Raw genomic sequence first — 7,511 nt, 5'->3', positions numbered from 1 at the left:
GTTCAAATCCAACTTATTAGTTGTGTGACCCTGGGCAAGTCCCTTAACCTTAGATAGCCTCCAAAAGAAAAAAAGAGGTTCCCGCCTGGGGCGGCCGCTCCGCGTGCGCCGGACCCAAGATGGCCGCCTCCACCGCCCAGTGCCGAGAGGGCGGCGGCAGGGCCGCGCGGGGGGGCCGCCCCCATCCCCGGGCCCCGGCCCCGTCCCCCTCCCCGCCGCCGCCGAGGGACGGGCCCGGGAACGGGCCGGGAGCCAGATGAGGAGTGGGCCCGGGCCCGGGGGCCGGAGGAGGAGGAGCGGGCCCGGGCCCGGGGGCCGGAGGAGAAGCGGGTCCGGGCCGGGAGCTGGATGAGGAGCGGGCCCGGGCCGGGAGCCGGAGGAGGAGGAGCGGGCCCGGGCCGGGGGCCGGAGGAGGAGGAGCGGGCCCGGTCCTGGGGCCGGAGGAGAAGCGGGCCCGGGCCAGGAGCCGGAGGAGGAGGAGCGGGCCCAGGCCTGGGGCCAGAGGAGAAGCGGGCCCGGGCCCGGGAGCCGGAGGAGGAGGAGCGGGCCCGGGCCGGGAGCCGGAGGAGGAGGAGCGGGCCCGGTCCTGGGGCCGGAGGAGAAGCGGGCCCGGGCCAGGAGCCGGAGGAGGAGGAGCGGGCCCGGGCCTGGGGCCGGAGGAGAAGCGGGCCCGGGCCCGGGAGCCGGAGGAGGAGGAGCGGGCCCGGGCCTGGGGCCGGAGGAGAAGCGGGCCCGGGCCGGGAGCCGGAGGAGGAGGAGCGGGCCCGGGCCCGGGAGCCGCGCCGGTCTGGCCTCTGAGGAAGAAGAGATGGTGGCTGTGGAGTTAACCTCACCCCCACTCCCCAAAAAGAGTGCTCTTCCACCTGGGCCACTGGAGCAGACCACCAGCAGATTGGGTAGCAAGATGTCTCCAGAGATCCCCCATGGAAGCAAACAAGAGCTCTCAGATCTTAAGGCTCAGAATCTGACAACATGTGAGGTGTGTCGTGCTTGTTTTGAGACCAGAAAAGGTCTTTCCAGCCATGCTCGCTCCCACCTTCGGCAGCTAGGTGTGGCAGAGTCTGAAAGTAGCGGAGCCCCCATCGACCTGCTGTAGAGCTGATGAAACAGAAAGGAAAACCTGACAGCCACCCTCTGCCCCCTCCCCTGGCCAAGAAATCCAGCTCCCCCAAAGAGGCAGCAACTGCCTCTCCCTGCCCAGGCCTGTTGACTCTCAGCAAGGCAGTTGACAGATCCCTTGATGGCCCCATCAACAAGGCCATCAAATCACCCCCTGGCTTCTCATCCAAGGGCCTTTCCCACACACCAGGCTCCCCTCTTCTCAAGAAGGTGCCACCTGGCTTGTCGGGGTCCCCCCCACCCAAGAACCCTGAGGACAAGAGCCCCAAGCTGCCCCTGAGCCCCCTGTCAGGCTCCCCGAAGGCATAGTGGCCCCAACCAGAGGATGAGGGGCCCCTGAACCTCACATCAGGCCCAGAGCCAGTCAGGGATATACGTTGTGAGTTTTGTGGTGAATTCTTTGAGAATCGCAAAGGCCTGTCAAGCCGTGCAAGCTCCCACTTTCGGCAAATGGGAGTAACAGAGTGGTATGTCAATGGCTCACCTATTGACACCCTGCAGGAAATTCTGAAGCACTGGACCCATCCTCGAGCTGGAGGACCACTCAACCCAACCTTGCCAGGCCCAAAAGGACTGTCCAAGGCAATGGGTGGGGGTCCTGGTGGCTCCCAGGAGGCTCGAAGTGCTTCAGAGCTGCATGTACCTCCCCCTTCCAAGAAGCTGCAGCCATCTAGCAGTCCCTTGGGCCACTCACCCACCACCTCTCCACCCCCAACTGCTCGAAGATGTTTCCTGGTCTGCTACCTCCCTCCCTCCAGAAGAAACTGAAGCTTGACCAGATGCAGATGGAGATCAAACGGGAGATGTTGGCTGGAAGCCTGCACAGTGAAGGCCACCCATCTGATGGACCCTGATCACCTCGTGAGGACATGGCACCCCTAAATCTATCTTCACGGGCTGAGCCAGTCTGAGACATCCGCTGTGAGTTCTGTGGTGAGTTCTTTGAGAACCGCAAGGGTCTGTCAAGCCACGCACACTCCCACCTGTGGCAGATGGGAGTGACTGAGTGGTCAGTTAATGGTTCGCCCATTGATACTTTGCAAGAGATCCTAAAGAAAAAGGCCAAACCGTGTCTCATTAAGAAGGAACCTGCTGCAGGTGAACTGCCCTCACCCCTGGGTGAGGAGGGCCCCAAATCTCCTGGGAAGATGCTCCAGGCCCTGTCTCTGACCCCATTGGCTGGTCATCCTGGCAAACCTGGGCCTGGGGCTGCCAGTGTAACCCAGGAAATGAGCCTCTCTCCTCTCGCCACCAGACCATCTACTGGTTTCCTCACCCCCATGTCGGCAAAGCAGCCGCTTCCTGAAGATCGACTTCTTTCTGAAGAAATGAAGCCCAAGACCTATATCCAGACAGAGCTGCCCTTCAAGACCAAGATGATTCATGACAAAAGCTCACACACTTCTAGTGAGGCCTGTTGTGAGCTGTGTGGCCTCTATTTTGAGAATCGCAAGGCACCGGCTAGCCATGCTCGGTCTCACCTGTGACAATTTGGGGTGACAGAATGGTGTGTGAATGGCTCCCCAATTGAGACCTTGAGTGAATGGATCAAGCACAGACCCAAGAAGGTGGGAGCTTATCGCAGCTATATCCAGGGTGGCCAACCCTTTACCAAGAAGTTCGTAACTCAGGCTATGGGCGAGATGGGGACAAAGACGTGCCCCTCACCTTGGCTCCCAACAGCCTCGCCCTAATGAACAAGAACCTGGGTGAACTGGGGCCTGGGGAAGCTGGTAGGACTGGAGATGGTGGTGAACGACCCCTGTCCTCACCTCTGGCTTTGGTGAAGGCCGAAGAACATCAGCGTCAGAATATCAATAAATTTGAGCGCAGACAAGCCCGACCTCTGGATTCAACCCCTTCTCGGGGCCAGGAGGTCAGTGACTTTCAGCAGAAGTTGGAGGAAGTACAGCAGCCACCTCCCAGAGTAAGGCCTGTCCCCTCACTGTTCCCCCGACCTCCTCAGACGTCTTTGGTGAAGTTTGTGGGCAACATCTACACTCTGAAATGCAGGTTCTGTGAAGTGGAGTTCCAGGGTCCTCTCTCCATCCAGGAGGAATGGGTATGGCATCTCCAGAGGCACATCCTGGAAATGAACTTCTCCAAAGCAAAGCCCTGGCCAGTGGAGACTGAGGCCCCTGAGGCACAGACAGTGGCAGAAGCTCAGTAATGGGAGGCAGCGTGAAGCATTCCAGAGCCACCTCTCTTCCTTTCTCTCTGTTGGTTTCACCCTTACTCTCTTTACCACCCTCCTCTGTTCCGTTTCCAAAGGAGCAAGTCACAACCTCAACACTCAGGCCCCGGGCCCAGACCCTGGTGCCCTAAGCGTGAACACTACAGATGATGATGAGCTGTTTTCTTAAGCCTTCCCTTCCTCCCTTCCTTCCTTTCTTCCTTGAGCTTGGAAACTACCCTAACCAGGGTGTGACAGTTCAAAAAGAACATTTCTTCCCATAGGTTTTGGGGCAAAACTCATACCCATGAGTGTTCAACTCTTGCTTATGCCAGGAGAGAGAGAGGTGACTAGCTTCTTTCTGTCTGTGGCCAAGCAGATTAAAAATCTGCAGAGAGCCTGGGAGATAGTTCCTCTGTTGGGACCATGAGGGCTGGAGCCAGAGCAAGGGAGTCAATCTCCACTCGGTTCTTTGTGTGTAGAATCCCAAAGCCCCTGTCTGTTTGCTGCCTTAGGCACCAGGTGAATACTAACCATCTGGTTCCTCTTTTGCCCCAGGTTGGCTGCATGATAGTCTTCACTACTTCTGACCTCTCCCCAAACCCCCAAACACAACCCACCCTTCACACACTCCCAGGGCATCTTGTTTCATGGGGGAATATGCCCTTCCCTACCCTTTTCCCTTCTCCCCTTTTTCCCCCTCTCTACTAGATGCCCAATCAAAGAGTGCATCATTCCCATGGTGCTTGCTCCAGGGCCCTCTGATGCCTGGTGTGGGGGTCAGCGTTGGCCTCAGACCTTCCACAATGCCCAGGCCAGGGAGCACTGACAACCTCCAATGCCACAGAAATCATTGGTGGCCCCCAAGCAGCCTGAGACCCTGAGAGGGGTTTTCCCTGAAAAGAATTAAGCTCAGAGCTGACAGCTTTCTCCTGCCAAGTCTTATCCCCAAAGATCAACAGGGGGTACTTTAGAGGCCCCCCTTCCCCTCCCTCACCCTGGGATGGGACTCTGTTTTTTCCCATCTCATCACCCCCTCTTACACTATTGCTTTTTATGTATAGCTTCCTAGACCTTCCACTTTTTAAAACTAGTTTTGTGTAGACAATAAGGAGCATTGATTTTTATTTTGGAGTCCTGCGCCAAGTAAAGCTGGGAGGCAATTGACCTTTAAAAAAAAAAAAAAAAGAAAGAAAAACTTGGACCTGAAAAACCCTTTGCTCATACTATGTGGATATGGGTTTGACTCGTTAAAAACAGCAAATAATATACAGATCAGTTTAAGACACTCGTTGGATAAGGGCAGTTCAACAAAAGAATGATAATCTTCTCTTTGAGAGAAAAAGCCCCATAAACTGAAGAAAGCTCTGGCAAATAGCAGCAGCTCAATGGAAAACTCTGGCAGCCAAGAGGCACTCATTCTTTAAATACTTAGAAAGCTACTGCCCACCCCCACTACTCCCACTTCTCACCAGAAGGCCATTGAGCTGGGTATGGCAGCACTCATCATAAGTCTGTAACACATACTATCTAGATTTGAAATTTAGCTAGGGGGATGATAGGGGATGTTGATCAAAGAGGTTCATAGAAGGAGATTATTGATTTCTATAGATCCCAACCCATTTTCTTTTTTTAATTAATTTTTATTAAAGATATTATTTGAGTTTTACAATTTTCCCCTAATCTCACTTCCCTCCCCCCACCCCCCACCCCCCACAGAAAGCAATCTGTCAGTCTTTACTTTGTTTCCATGTTGTATCTTGATCCAAATTGAGTGTGATGAGAGAGAAATCATATCCTTAGAGAGGAGATAAGACTTCTAAGAGGTAACAAGATTAGACAATAAGATATCTGTTTTTTTTCTAAATTAAAGGGAATAGTCCTTGAACTTTGTTCCAACTCCTTATCTGGATACAGATGGCACTCTCCTTTGCATACAACCCAAAATTGCTCTCGATTGTTGCACTGATGGAATGAGCAAGTCCTTCAAGGTTGATCATCACTCACATGTTGCTGTTAAGGTATACAGTGTTTTTCTGGTTCTGCTCATCACTCAGTATCAGTTCATGCAAATCCCTCCAGGCTTCCCTGAAATCCCATCCCTCCTGGTTTCTAACGGAACAATAGTATTCCATGACATATATATGTATGTGTATATATATATGTATATATATATCACAGTTTGCTAAGCCATTCCCCAATTGAAGGACATTTACTTGATTTCCAATTCTTTGCCACCACAAACAGGGCTGCTATAAATATTTTTGTACAAGTAATGTTTTTTACCCTTTTTCTTCATCTCTTCAGGATATAGACCCAGTAGTGTTATTGCTAGGTCGAAGGGTATGCACATTTTTGTTGCCCTTTGGACGTAATTCCAAATAGCTCTCCAGAAGGGTTGGATGAATTCACAGCTCCACCAACAGTGTAATAGTGTCCCAGATTTCCCACAACCCTTCCAACAATGATCATTATCCTTTCTGGTCATATTGGCCAATCTGAGAGGTGTGAGGTGGTACCTCAGAGAAGCTTTAATTTGCATTTCTCTAATAATTAATGATTTAGAGCATTTTTTTATATGGCTATGAATTGCTTTGATCTCATCTGTAAATTGCCTTTGCATATCCTTTGACCATTTGTCAATTGGGGAATGGCTTTTTGTTTTAAAAATATGACTCAGTTCTCTGTATATTTTAGAAATGAGTCCTTTGTCAGAATCATTAGTTGTAAAGATTGTTTCCCAATTTACTACATTTCTTTTCATCTTGGTTACAGTGGGTTTTATCTGTGCAAAAGCTTTTTAATTTAATGTAATCGAAATCATCTAATTGGTTTTTTTGGTGATGTTCTCCAACTCTTCCTTAGTCATAAACTGCTCCCCTTTCCATAGATCTGACAGGTAAATGAGTCCTTGATGTTCTAATTTGCTTATAGTATTGTTTTTTATGTCTAAGTCCTGTAACTATTTGGATCTTATCTTTGTAAAGGGTGTTAGGTGTTGGTCTAATTTAAGTTTCTTCCATACTAACTTCCAATTATCCCAGAAGTTTTTATCAAAGAAGGAGTTTTTATCTCAATGGCTGGACTCTTTGGGTTTATCAAACAGCAGATTACTATAATCATCTCCTGCTTTTACACCTAGTCTATTCCACTGGTCCACCACTCTATTTCTTAGCCAATACTAAACAGTTTTGATGACTGATGCTTTATAATATAATTTTAGATCAGGTAGGGCTAAGCCACCTTCTTTTGTACTTTTTTTCATTAAGCTCTTGGCAATTCTTGACTTTTTATTTCTCCATATGAATTTACTTACAATTTTTTCTAACTCATTAAAGTAATTTTTTGGAATTTTGATTGGTAAGGCACTAAACAGATAGTTTAGTTTGGGTAGAATTGTCATTTTTATTATATTAGCTCTACCTATCCATGAGCAGTTGGTATTTGCCCAGTTATTTAAATCTGATTTAATTTGTGTGAGAAGTGTTTTATAATTGTTTTCAAAAAGTTTCTGAGTCTGTCTTGGCAAATAGACTCCCAGGTATTTTATATTGTCTGAGGTTACTTTGAATGGGATTTCTCTTTCTAGCTTTTCCTGCTGTATCTTGCTAGACATATATAGAAAAGTTGAGGATTTATGAGGGTTTATTTTATAACCTGCAACTTTGCTAAAATTGCTAATTGTTTCCAGTAGTTTTTTGGATGATTTCTTGGGATTCTCTAGGTAGACCATCATGTCATCTGCAAAGAGTGAGAGTTTTGTCTCTTCCTTCCCAATTCTAATTCCTTCAATTTCTTTTTCTTCTCTTATTGCTGAGGCTAACATTTCTAATACAGTTTTGAATAGTAGTGGTGATAATAGGCACCCTTGTTTCACGCCTGATCTTATTGGGAATGCATCTAGCCTCTCCCCATTGAATATAATGCTTGTTGATGGTTTCAGATAGATACTGCTAATTATTCTAAGGAACAGTCCATTTATTCCTACACTCTCTAGTGTTTTCAGTAGGAATGGATGCTGTATTTTGTCCAAAGCTTTTTCAGCATCTATTGATATGATCATATTATTTCTGATAGATTTGTTGTTGATATAATTGAGTGTACTAACAGTTTTCCTAATATTGAACCAACCCTGCATTCCTGGAATAAATTCTACTTGATCATAATGTATTATCCCAGTGATAACTTGTTGTAATCATTTTGCTAAGATTTTATTTAA

At 48.8% G+C, this 7,511-nt stretch overlaps 1 pseudogene; it reads left to right on the top strand.

The window, feature by feature from the left end:
* Positions 1-714: 714 nt before the first annotated feature.
* Positions 715-4,990, top strand: LOC141494914 (protein Wiz pseudogene; annotated as a pseudogene).
* Positions 4,991-7,511: the final 2,521 nt, after the last annotated feature.

Source organism: Macrotis lagotis, chromosome 8 (genome assembly GCF_037893015.1).
Source record: "Macrotis lagotis isolate mMagLag1 chromosome 8, bilby.v1.9.chrom.fasta, whole genome shotgun sequence".
Classification (NCBI taxonomy): Eukaryota; Metazoa; Chordata; class Mammalia; order Peramelemorphia; family Peramelidae; genus Macrotis; species Macrotis lagotis.
The sequence above is the reverse complement of the archived record's forward strand: the minus strand, read 5'-3'. Positions and strand labels throughout refer to the sequence as shown.